This window comes from Triticum urartu, chromosome 5 (assembly GCF_003073215.2).
Source record: "Triticum urartu cultivar G1812 chromosome 5, Tu2.1, whole genome shotgun sequence".
Classification (NCBI taxonomy): Eukaryota; Viridiplantae; Streptophyta; class Magnoliopsida; order Poales; family Poaceae; genus Triticum; species Triticum urartu.
The window spans coordinates 9642017-9654111 of record NC_053026.1 but is presented as its reverse complement, the minus strand read 5'-3'; positions in this window follow the sequence as shown (position 1 = coordinate 9654111).

Here is a 12095-nt window from a genome sequence, read left to right as displayed (position 1 = left end):
TGACAGATTCTGTTTTTCGTGTGTTGTTTGCTTAGTTTGATGAATCTATGGTTAGTAAAATAGTTTATAATCCATAGAGAAGTTGGAATACAGTAGGTTTAACACCAATATAAATAAAGAATGAGTTCATTACAGTACCTTGAAGTGGTATTTTGTTTTCTTTCGCTAACGGAGCTCACGAGTTTTCTACTTTAAGTTTTGTGTTGTGAAGTTTTCAAGTTTTGGGTGAATTCTTGTGATGGATTATGGAACAAGGAGTGGAAAGAGCCTAAGCTCGGGGATTCCCATGGCACCCCCAAGATAATCCAAGGACACCAAAAAGTCAAAGCTTGGGGATGCCCCGGAAGGCATCCCCTCTTTCGTCCACTTCCATCGGTAATTTACTTGGAGCTATATTTTTATTCACCAACATGATATGTGTTTTGCTTGGAGCGTCTTGTATTATTTGTGTCTTTGTGTTTTAGTGTGCCACAATAATCCTTGCTGTACACACCTTTTGAGAGAGCCATACATGAATTAGAATTTTATAGAATACTCTATGTGCTTCACTTATATCTTTTAAGCTATGTAATTTTGCTCTATGTGCTTCACTTATATCTTTTGAGCTATGTAGTTTTGCTCTATGTGCTTCACTTATATCTTTTGAGCTAAGTACTTTTTCTCTATGTGCTTCACTTATATCTTTTAGTGTTATAATTTTGCTCTATGTGCTTCACTTAGATCTTTTAGAGCACGGTGGTGGATTTGTTTTAAAGAAACTATTGATCTCTCATGCTTCACTTAAATTATTTTGAGAGTCTCTTAATAGCATGGTAATTTGCTTAATAATAATATGCTTGGTATTCAAGATTTGTGAAACTTTCTTTTGAGTGTGTTGAATACTAAGAAAATATTGAAGCATGATAATTGTTTTGAGATATGGAGGTGATAATATTAGAGTCATGCTAGTTGAGTAGTTGTGAATTTAAAGAATACTTGTGTTAAAGTTTGTGATTCCCATAGCATGCACGTATGGTGAACCGTTATGTGATGAAGTCGGAGCATGATTTATTTAGTGATTGTCTTCCTTATGAGTGGCGGTCGGGGACGAGCGATGGTCTTTTCCTACTAATCTATCCCCCTAGGAGCATGCGCGTAATACTTTGCTTTGATAACTTCTAGATTTTTGCAATAAGTATATGAGTTCTTTATGACTAATGTTGAGTCCATGGATTATATGCAGTTTTTCCCATCCTTCCACCTTTGCTAGCCTCTCTAATACTACGCACCCTTCGCCGGTATCATACACCTACCATATACCTTCCTAAAAACAGCCACCATACCTACCTATTATGGCATTTCCATAGCCATTCCGAGATATATTGCCATGCAACTTTCCACCGTTCCGTTTATTATGACACACTTCATCATTGTCATATTGCATATCCCGGTACACCGGAGGCATTCATACAGAGTCATATTTTGTTCTAAGTATCGAGTTGTAATTGTTGAGATGTAAGAAAAATAAAATGTGATGATCATCATTTTTAGAGCATTGTCCCAAGTGAGGAAAGAATGATGGAGACTATGATTCCCCCATAAGTCGGGATGAGACTCTGGACGAAAAATAAATAAAAGAGGCCAAAGAAGCCCAAATAAAAAGAGAAAGAAAAGAGGCCATAAAAAAGAGAAAAGGCCCAAATAAAAAAATGAGAGAAAAAGAGACAAGGGACAATGTTACTATCCTTTTACCATACTTGTGCTTCAAAGTAGCACAATGATCTTCATAATAGAGAGTGTCTCGTTATGTGATTTTCATATACTAGTGGGAATCTTTCATTATAGAACTTGGTTTGTATATTCCAATGATGGGCTTCCTCAAATTGCCCTAGGTCTTCATGAGCAAGCAAGTTGGATGCACACCCACTTAGTTTCTTTTTGAGCATTCATATACTTATAGCTCTAGTGCATCCGTTGCATGGCAATCCCTACTCACTCACATTGATATCTATTAATGGGCATCTCCATAGCCCGTTGATACGCCTAGTTGATGTGAGGCTATCTTCTCCTTTTTGTCTTCTCCACAACCACCATTCTATTCCACCTATAGTGCTATATCCATGGCTCACGCTCATGTATTGCGTGAAGATTGAAAAAGTTTTGAAAAAGTTAGAGTATGAACCAATTGCTTGGCTTGTCATCGGGGTTGTGCGTGATTTAAATACTTTGTGTGGTGAAGATAGAGCATAGCCAGACTATACGATTTTGTAGGGATAACTTTCTTTGGCCATGTTATTTTGAGAAGACATAATTGCTTTGTTAGTATGCTTGAAGTATTATTATTTTTATGTCAATATAAACTTTTGTCTTGAATCTTTGGAATCTGAATATTCATATCACAATTAGGAAGATTTGCATTGAAATTATGCCAAGTAGCACTCCGCATAAAAAATTCTCTTTTTATCATTACCTACTCGAGGACGAGCAGGAATTAAGCTTGGGGATGCCTGATACGTCTCCAACGTATCTATAATTTTTGATTGCTCCATGCTATATTATCTACTGTTTTGGACTATATTGGGCTTTATTTTCCACTTTTATATTATTTTTGGGACTAACCTATTAACCGGAGGCCCAGCCCAGAATTGCTGTTTTTTTGCCTATTTCAGTATTTCGGAGAAACAGAATATCAAACGGAGTCCAAACGGAATAAAACCTTCGGGAACATGATTTTCTCACCGAACGTGATCCAGGAGACTTGGACCCTACTCCAAGGAGTCAAAGAGGCGGTCACAAGGGTAGGGGGCATGCTCCCTGCCTCGTGGGCCCCTCGGTGCTCCACCGACGTACTCCTTCCTCCTATATATACCTACGTACCCCCAAACGATCAGAACAGGAGCCAAAAACCTAATTCCACCGTCGCAACTTTCTGTATCCACGAGATCCCATCTTGGGGCCTATTCGGGAGCTTCGCCAGAGAGGGCCGTCATCACGGAGGGCTTCTACATCATCATAGCCTCTCCGATGAAGTGTGAGTAGTTTACCTCAGACCTTCGGGTCCATAGTTAGTAGCTAGATGGCTTCTTCTCTCTTTTTTGATCTCAATACAAAGTTCTCCCCCTCTCTTGTGGAGATCTATTCGATGTAATCTTCTTTTTGCAGTGTGTTTGTTGAGACCGATGAATTGTGGGTTTATGATCAAGTCTATCTATGAATAATATTTGAATCTTCTCTGAAATCTTTTATGTATGATTGGTTATCTTTGCAAGTCTCTTTGAATTATCTGTTTGGTTTGGCCAACTAGTTTGGTAGTTCTTGCCATGGGAGAAGTGCTTAGCTTTGGGTTCGAAATTGCGGTGTCCTTTCCCAGTGACAGAAGGGGCAGCAAGGCACGTATTGCATCGTTGCCATCGAGGATAACAAGATGGGGTTTATTTCATATTGCATGAATTTATCTCTCTATATCATGTCATCTTGCTTAAAGCGTTACTCTGTTTTTAACTTAATACTCTAGATGCATGCTGGATAGCGGTCGATGAATGGAGTAATAGTAGTAGATGCAGAATCGTTTTGGTCTACTTGTCACGGACGTGACGCCTATATACATGATCATGCCTGGATATTCTCATAACTATGCTCAATTCTGTCAATTGCTCAACATTAATTTGTTCACCCACCGTAGAATCCTTATGCTCTTGAGAGAAGCCACTAGTGAAACCTATGGCCCCCGGGTCTATTCTCATCATATTAATCTCCATCACTTTAATCTTGCTTTGCTTTTTTACTTTGCCTTTTACTTTTTACTTTGCATCTCTATACCAAAAATACCAAAAATATTATATCTATCAGATCTCACTCTCGTAAGTGACCGCGAAGGGATTGACAACCCCCTAATCGCGTTGGTTGCGAGTAGCTATCATTTTGTGCAGGTACGAGGGACTTGAGCGTGGCCTCCTACTGGATTGATACCTTGGTTCTCAAAAACTGAGGGAAATACTTACGCTACTCTGCTGCATTATTCGTTCCTCTTCGGGGAAATCCAACGCAAGCTCAAGAGGTAGCAGTAATCGATCCAGAAATCATACCAAGGTTAGAGAATGATTTGATGCAATGTCTTGTCAGTTTCGAGTTGGTGTTCCCACCATCCTTCTTCAACATCATGACGCACGTCCTATTTCACCTATGCGAAGAGATTAACGTTTTGGGTCCTGTATTTCTACACAATATGTTCCCCTTTGAGAGGTTCATGGGAGTCTTAAAGAAATATGTTCATAACCGTGCTAGGCCAGAAGGAAGCATCTCCAAGGGCCATAAAAATGAGGAGGTCATTGAGTTTTGTATTGACTTTATTCCTGACCTTAAGCCGATTGGTGTTCCTGAATCGCGGCATAAGGGCAGACTGGATGGAAAAGGCATGCTAGGAGGGGATCAAATAATATGTATGGACGGACATTCTCTCACTGAAGCACACTACACAGTTCTATAGAATTCCGCCTTGGTGGCTCTGTATATGGACGAACACAAGAATTTTCTACGCTCCAAACACCCGGAGCGGTCTGATGACTGGATTACACATGAACAAATCAGGAGTTTCGCCGGCTGGTTGCAGACACGTACCATGCATGACGCCTCTATTGAAGATGACATGTACTCGCTGTCCCAGTTACCATCTTTGAATATAATGACTTTCAAAGGGTACGAGATAAATGTTAATACATTTTACACGATCGCCCAAGATAAGAAGAGCACCAACGAAAACAGTGGTGTCCGCTTTGATGCAGCAACCAAGACGGGAAAGGAAACATATTATGGTTATATACAGGACATATGAGAACTTGACTATGGACGTGGTTTGAAGGTCCCTTTGTTTCGGTGCAAATGGGTTAATATGACACGAGGCGGGGTAACGGAAGACCCGTAGTACGGAATGACAACAGTGGATCTCAACAATCTTGCGTATGCAGACAAACCATTCGTCCTAGCCAATGATGTGGCACAGGTTTTCTATGTGAAGGACATGTCTACCAAGCCGAGAAAAAGAAAAGATAACGAAGTGAATGCATCATACGATGAGCCAAAGCGGCACATAGTTCTTTCTGGGAAGAGAAACATCATGGGAGTGGATGACAAGACAGACATGTCTGGAGATTATGAAAAGTTTGATGAAATTGCTCCAATCCACAGTGAATATTGACTCGAGCATCCCATTAAATGATGAAGATTTTCCATGGTTACGGCGCAAAGGGACACACGCAAAAAAGTTTCACACCCAAAGATCTGGGATGTGATCGGCTTCACTATCATCACTTTCTTCTGTGTTTCACACCCAGGAGGGAATCTCTGTAATAGTTAGGGTAGTTATGTGTTTTGGCAGTTGAAACACGAAGAAATTTTATGTGCAAACAAATTCTTTCATGCATTTACTGATTTTTTTCAGCTAAATTGAAACACACTTCAAATGAACTCCGAAAAGGTTGAAAGTTGGCATGGTATCATAATTTAACCCACATAGCATGTGCAAAAAAGTAGAGAGCGTTACGACAAAAACTGGATGCACTTCGTGTACAAAATGGACAATCTCTTTCGAACTATCAGGGTTTCGGACGAAAACTCATCTGTTACAAAGGCATTTCATTTTTTAAATAACCTAAGCATTACCAAATTGAATATAATGATAAAACACACTAATATTAAACATAATAAAAAAGAATCACTGAAAAATGTATTTTTAAAGTTAAGTTATTCACAAACTAGTGATTCACACAAATTTCAAATAATTCAAAATTTAAACTATTCAAATTTGAAAACTACCGGCACTAACTGAAAGTTTCTAATTTTTTGTACCTAAAGCAAAACTATTCACAAAGAAACTCTAAATACAGCAAAAAACAACTAAAAATAAATAAAGCAAAATAAATAAAGCAGAAAAGAAAAAACTAAATGAAAAAAAGCCCACCTACTAGGCCACAGCGGCCTGCATACGACTAGAAACCCAAATTCTAATTGGGCCAGGATGCAGGCCCGCTAGCCCAATAGGCCCATCAGGGCATAGCAGCAGATGTAGGCCCGGAAGGCCTGTTTAAGAGATGAGCTCGAGAGAGCTACCACACTGGGGCTTATAAACCAGTGCGGGCGCCCCTCGGCTAGCGAGGTGAGACTAAACTTGCCGCACCGCACCTGCGCCAGCGCACCACCTTTAGTACCGGTTGGTGGCTGGAACCGGTACTAAAGGGTTGGTATTTAGTACCGGTTCCAGCCACCACCCGGTACTAAAGGTGTGTTCTTCCCGTCGCTTGGCCTAGCCAAATTTGACCTTTAGTACCGGTTGGTGGCTCCAACCGGTACTAAAGGCTCCTCCAATATATATAGCACTTACGAAAATTTCGTCAGTTTCCTCCCACTTCTCTCTGCTTCATCGCCGCCGCCCCGTCCCGCGCCGTCGCCGCCATCGCGTCGTCCCTGTCGACTCCGCGCCGCCCCCGTCCTCGTCACGCCGCCCCGTCGCCAGCCCGTCCCCGTCCCCGCACCGGCCCGCGTCCCCGTCCCCGCACCGGCCTATGTTGCCGTCGCCTCGACCTCGCCCGGGCTGTGAGCCTCAGTCCCCCCTCTCCTCCCTCCAATCGAAGCCGCCACGCGCGCCGCCGGCGCCGTCGATCGCCTTGGCTCGCCGTCGCAGGCGTCCCCGGTCCCCGCACCATCGATCGCATGCACACACAACACACACACATACACACACATAGATTTTTTTTCTTCTGTTTTTAGTTTTTAGTTTTGAGTTTTCTGTTGTTAGTTATTAGTTATTAGTTTTTCTGTATTAATGTTATAGAAATGTTAGTTATATATAGAAATGTTACACTACTGGAATCTGCTTATTTGCCGTCTGCTGGCGGACGACAAAGAAGTGCTTTGCCATCAGCTTGCAAAGAACGGATGACAAAGAACTGGCTGATGGCAAAGAATGTCTTTTCCATCAGCCAGTTCGTTGCCGTCTGCTGGCGGACGGCAAAGAATCTTTGCAGTCAGCGGGTGGATGGAAAAGAGGGAGGTGGGCCCCACTAACGAGCTGTTCAGAAAAAACCTAACAGCCCCCTCTTTGCCATCTGCCAGCGGATGGCAAAGAGCAAAAAAGCGGACGGCAAAGGGGGGCGGACGGCAAAGAGATAACCTAACTAACGGCTGGATCCCCACCCCTCCCCCTCCTTCTCTCTCTCTCTCTCTCTCTCTCTCTCTCTCTCTCTCTCTTTCTGTTCTCTCTCCCCGACGAGACCACCAGCCACCCGCCGCCGCCCCGACCACCTGCCGCCCCCTTGCCCCGTCGCCCCAACACCCTCCGCCGCCCTCTCGCCCCGTCGCCCCACACCCCTCCCTTGCGGCGCCCCGACGTCCACCGCGCCCCCGCCGCCCCTTCCACATTGGCCAGCCGCGCCGCGACCGTCCAGCCACCCCGCCCCCTACCCTGCGTGGCCGTCCCCGTCCCGCCGTGGCCTCCCCCTCACCGGCCCGCCGCCGCCCCACCCGCGGCTCCCCCCGGGCCGCCGCCGCCCCCCGAGGAGCGCCGCCCGTCGCCGGCCCTCCCCCCCGTCCCGCCCTACGTCGCCGCCGACCCATCGTCGCCCCCTCCACGACCCGTTGCCGCCCCCCAAAGTGAGCCCCTGCCCCTGTTTTATTTTCTGTTTAGTTTAGGTTATTTAGTTTAAGTTTTTTCAGTTTTTTTAGTTTAGGTTATTTAGTTTAATTAGGTTTAGGTTATTTAGTTTAAATAGTTTAGGTTTAATTAGTTTATGTTATTTAGTTTAGTTTTTTTGTTTAGGTTTAATGAAAAAAGAAAAGAATAAGAAAGGGAAAAGAAGAAGAAGAAGAAAGAAGGAGAAGAAGAAGAAGAAGAAGAAGAAGGAAGAAGAAGAAGAAAAGAAGAAGAAGAGAAAGAAGAAGAAAGAAGAAGAAGAAGAAGAAGAAGAAGAAGAAGAAAGAGGAAGAAGAAGAAGAAGAAGAAGAAGAAGAAGAAGAAGAAGAAAAAAGAAGAAGAAGAAGAAGAAGAAGAAGAAGAAGAAGAAAGAAGAAGAAGAAGAAGAAGAAGAAGAAAAGAAGAAGAAGAAGAAGAAGAAGAAGAAGAAGAAGAAGAAGAAGAAGAAGAAGAAGAAGAAGAAGAAGGAGAAGGAGAAGAAGGAGAAGAAGAAGAAGAAAGAGGAGAGGAGGAGGAGGAGGAGGAGAAGAAGAAGAAGAAGAAGAAGAAAGAGGAGAGGAGGAGGAGGAGAAGAAGAAGAAGAAGAAGAAGAAGAAGAAGAAAGAGGAGAGGAGGAGGAGGAGAAGAAGAGAAGAAACGGAAAAAAGAGACCCCGGCCCCCGACACCCGATCGACACCCCGACACCTTGGCACGACACCCCGACACCGACCCCCTACCCCCGACACCACTCCCGGACCCCGACCCCGACCCCCGACCAACCGACACCCTGACAACACACCCCGACCCTGAGCCCGACACCCTGACACCCCGGCCCAACCCCGACACGACACCCCAACACGACACCCCAACCCCGACATGACACCCCGACACCCCGACCCCCCGGCCCTGAAACAGCACCCTGACCCCGACACGACACCCCGACACCGACACGACACCCCGACCCCCGACACCTCCCGAAAAGGTGCTCTTTGGCCTTCCAGAGGCCGACGGGGTCATATATTTGTGAATTATTAGTTAGGTCATATATTTTTCGATTTTGTTATGAAAAACATCATATATAATTGTGTTGATCGTGTAGTTTTAAATGTGCAGTTGTTTCATCGCTGCGAGGTTTGGTGTTCGACGACCTCGCCGTGCGTTTGACGAGCTCTGCCCCTTCGTTCGTGGGTGAGCACAAATGACAATGTCCTCCTCCCCCATTAATTATTTGCTCTATTCCAGTGTTCGTGCCGATGAAACTTGATAGCTAGCTATATATGTGTCTTGAATCATCAGTATGCGTAACCAATATGTGTCTCCCGTTTGAAAGCGTTATAATATGCATGCATTTGCATATTTATAACCTTGATTCTTTCGAATTGTCCAACGCTATCCATGGACAGCCCGAGTATGTGTAGATTGGGTTCGTTTTCCCATATGCTTTGCTTCGGATCCGACGCATAAATTTCATCAGTGCCTCCCCTGTTGTTCTCCGGGTACACATCCTCTCTGTTTTTTGCAGAGACGTGTATCAGGAGAACAACGGGGAGGTGCTGCTGAAATTTTGTGTTAGATCCGGAGCATAGCATGGGAAAATGAACCCAATCTACATATACTCGGGTGGGATTAGGACCTATCATTACCTATTAGAGTGTAGGTTGCATGGACGTAACAAAGTAGATCAACTGATGAATATATATATTTGTTGTGTGTCCAGTAGCTCTGGAAGTCAAGATGAGTGATCGTGCGTGGATGTATACCGGTCACACTGGTCAGAATAAATGGAGCGCTGAATGGTTCACAAAAACCAAGGGGTTTGTGCAAGCCGCATTTGCAAATGGCCAGAGGAAAACCTGGTGCCCCTGTTTCCGGTGCGGCAATTGGGAAAAGAGGACAGAGGCTGAAATGGGCAAACACATGCAGAAGAGTGGTTTTACGCCTGATTATACGGTGTGGACATATCATGGTGAGTCTACCCAACATGACCGAGCTGAAGTGGATCGTCATCGCACCGACGAGCATGGTTCCGGGATGGAAAACATGGGGCAAGACTATGATGATGCTCGGGATTCGGATGAGGAGATGGAGGAATCTGCAAAGGCCTTCAATGAAATGTTGGAGTCTTCAAAACGTACGCTCCACGAGCACACTGAGCTTTGTCAGTTGGATGCCATCTCACAAGTAATGGCTCTGAAGGCTCAGTTCAACTTGGGCAGAGAATGCTACGATGCAATGCTGATAGTATTTGGACGCTTTCTACCCAAAGGCCATGTAATGCCTGCAAACCTGTACCAGTCGAACAAAATGCTCCGTGCACTGAAGATGCCCTATGAGAAGATACATGCCTGTGAGAAAAGATGTGCCTTATTTAGGCTTGACTATGCGGACTTGAACTATTGTCCCATTTGCAAGTCTTCCAGGTATATTGTGGTAGACAACGGTATGGGTGAGAAGACACAGACCAAAATCCCCGTTAGTGTTCTTCGGTATATGCCAATCGTACCAAGACTTCAACGTCTTTTCATGGTCGAAGAGACGGCCAGACAGATGACATGGCACAAAACAGGCAAAAGAACCGAACTAGATGCAGATGGGAATCTGATGATGGTACACACATCGGATGGTGTTGCGTGGAAAAAGTTTGATGAATCACATGCTGACAAAGCGGCAGATCCGAGGCATCCTCGAGTCGGCATCAACACGGATAGGTTCAGTGTGTTTGGTATGACGGCAACCCAATACAGTTGTTGGCCCATATTTGTCTTTCCACTCAATCTCCCCCCCACCCCCGGACAGATTATGCAAAGAAAGAACATTTTCTTGACGTTGATAATTCCAGGGCCCAACTATCTGGGAAAAAATATGAATGTGTACATGCAGCCGCTTAAGGACGAATTGCAAGAAGCCTGGGATAATGGGTTCAAGACATACGACGCCTATAGAAACGGAACTTCATAATGCGTGTCTGGTACATGTACTCGACGCATTACTTGCCGGCGTATGCGCTATTATGACTGAGTTGTCAAAACCAAATGTGCAGTCTGTGTGCGAGAAGTCCGGTCAGACCGCTCCGCCGATGCCAGTGATTGCTCCTAGGACCACGGTGAGTTTAATTTGAATGGACATTACTTGCTAGTCTTAACATTTGAGTGTCATCATGCTAACGAGACATTGGAAATGATCTTTGGTGCAGCGTAACTCCAGACAAGCATCGCACGATCCTTCTCCAGCTACCGGCACGAGCCAGCCCGCTCCTACACCTCCATGATCACGGTAAGTTTCTCTAGTGTTTTGCTTAACAAATGCATAAAGACCTAGACTTAGCTTTATTTCCTCCAATATGCTTACCATAATGACCTAGAGTTAGCTTCTTTTCCTCCAAAATGACTTAATAAGCTTACTGACCTCCAAAACCATCCATTTTACCTAAGTTAGCTCTGAAACAATATGTACTTAGCTTACTTATGTCAAAAATTGCATAATTAGCTTAGTTAGCTCATAAACGATCCATTTTACCTAAATTAGCTCTAAAATGACTCATTTTACCTTAGTTAGCTTATAAATGATCCATTTTATCCAGGTTAGCTCTGAAATGACCCATTTTACCTAGATTAGCTCATGAATGATCCATTTTACCTATGTTAGCTTTAAAATGACCCATTTCACCTAGGTTAGCACCAAAATGACCCATCTTACCTAGGTTAGCTCCAACATGACCCATCACACCTAGGTTAGCTAAAAAACGATCCATTTCACCTAAATTAGCTCTTAAATAATCCATTTCACCTAAGTTAGCTCATAAATGATCCATTTCACCTAAGTTAGCTCAAAAACGATCCATTTCACCTTAGTTAGCTCATAAACGATCCATTTCACCTTAGTTAGCTCATTAACGATCCATTTCAACTAAGTTAGCTCATAAATGATCCATTTCAACTAAGTTAGCTCATAAACGGTCCATTTCACCTAAGTTAGCTCATAAATGATCCATTTCACCTTAGTTAGCTCATAAACGACCCATTTCAACTTAATTAGCTCATATATGATCCATTTCACTTAAGTTAGCTCATAAACGATCCATTTTACCTAAGTTAGTTCTAAAATGATCCATTTAGTTAGCTCATAAACGATCCATTTTACCTAAGTTAGTTCTAAAATGATCCATTTACCTTAGTTAGCTCATAAACGATCCATTTTACCTAAGTTAGCTCTAAAATGACCCATTTTACCTTACTTAGCTCATAAATGATCCATTTTATCCAAGTTAGCTCTAAAATGACCCATCTTACCTAGGTTAGCTCCAAAATGATTCATCTTACCTAGGTTAGCTCTAAAATGATGCATTTTACCTAAGTTAGCTCATACGCGATCCATTTCATCTAGGGTAGCTCATAAACGATCCATTTCACCTATATTAGCTCACAAACGATCAATTTCACCTAAATTAGCTCA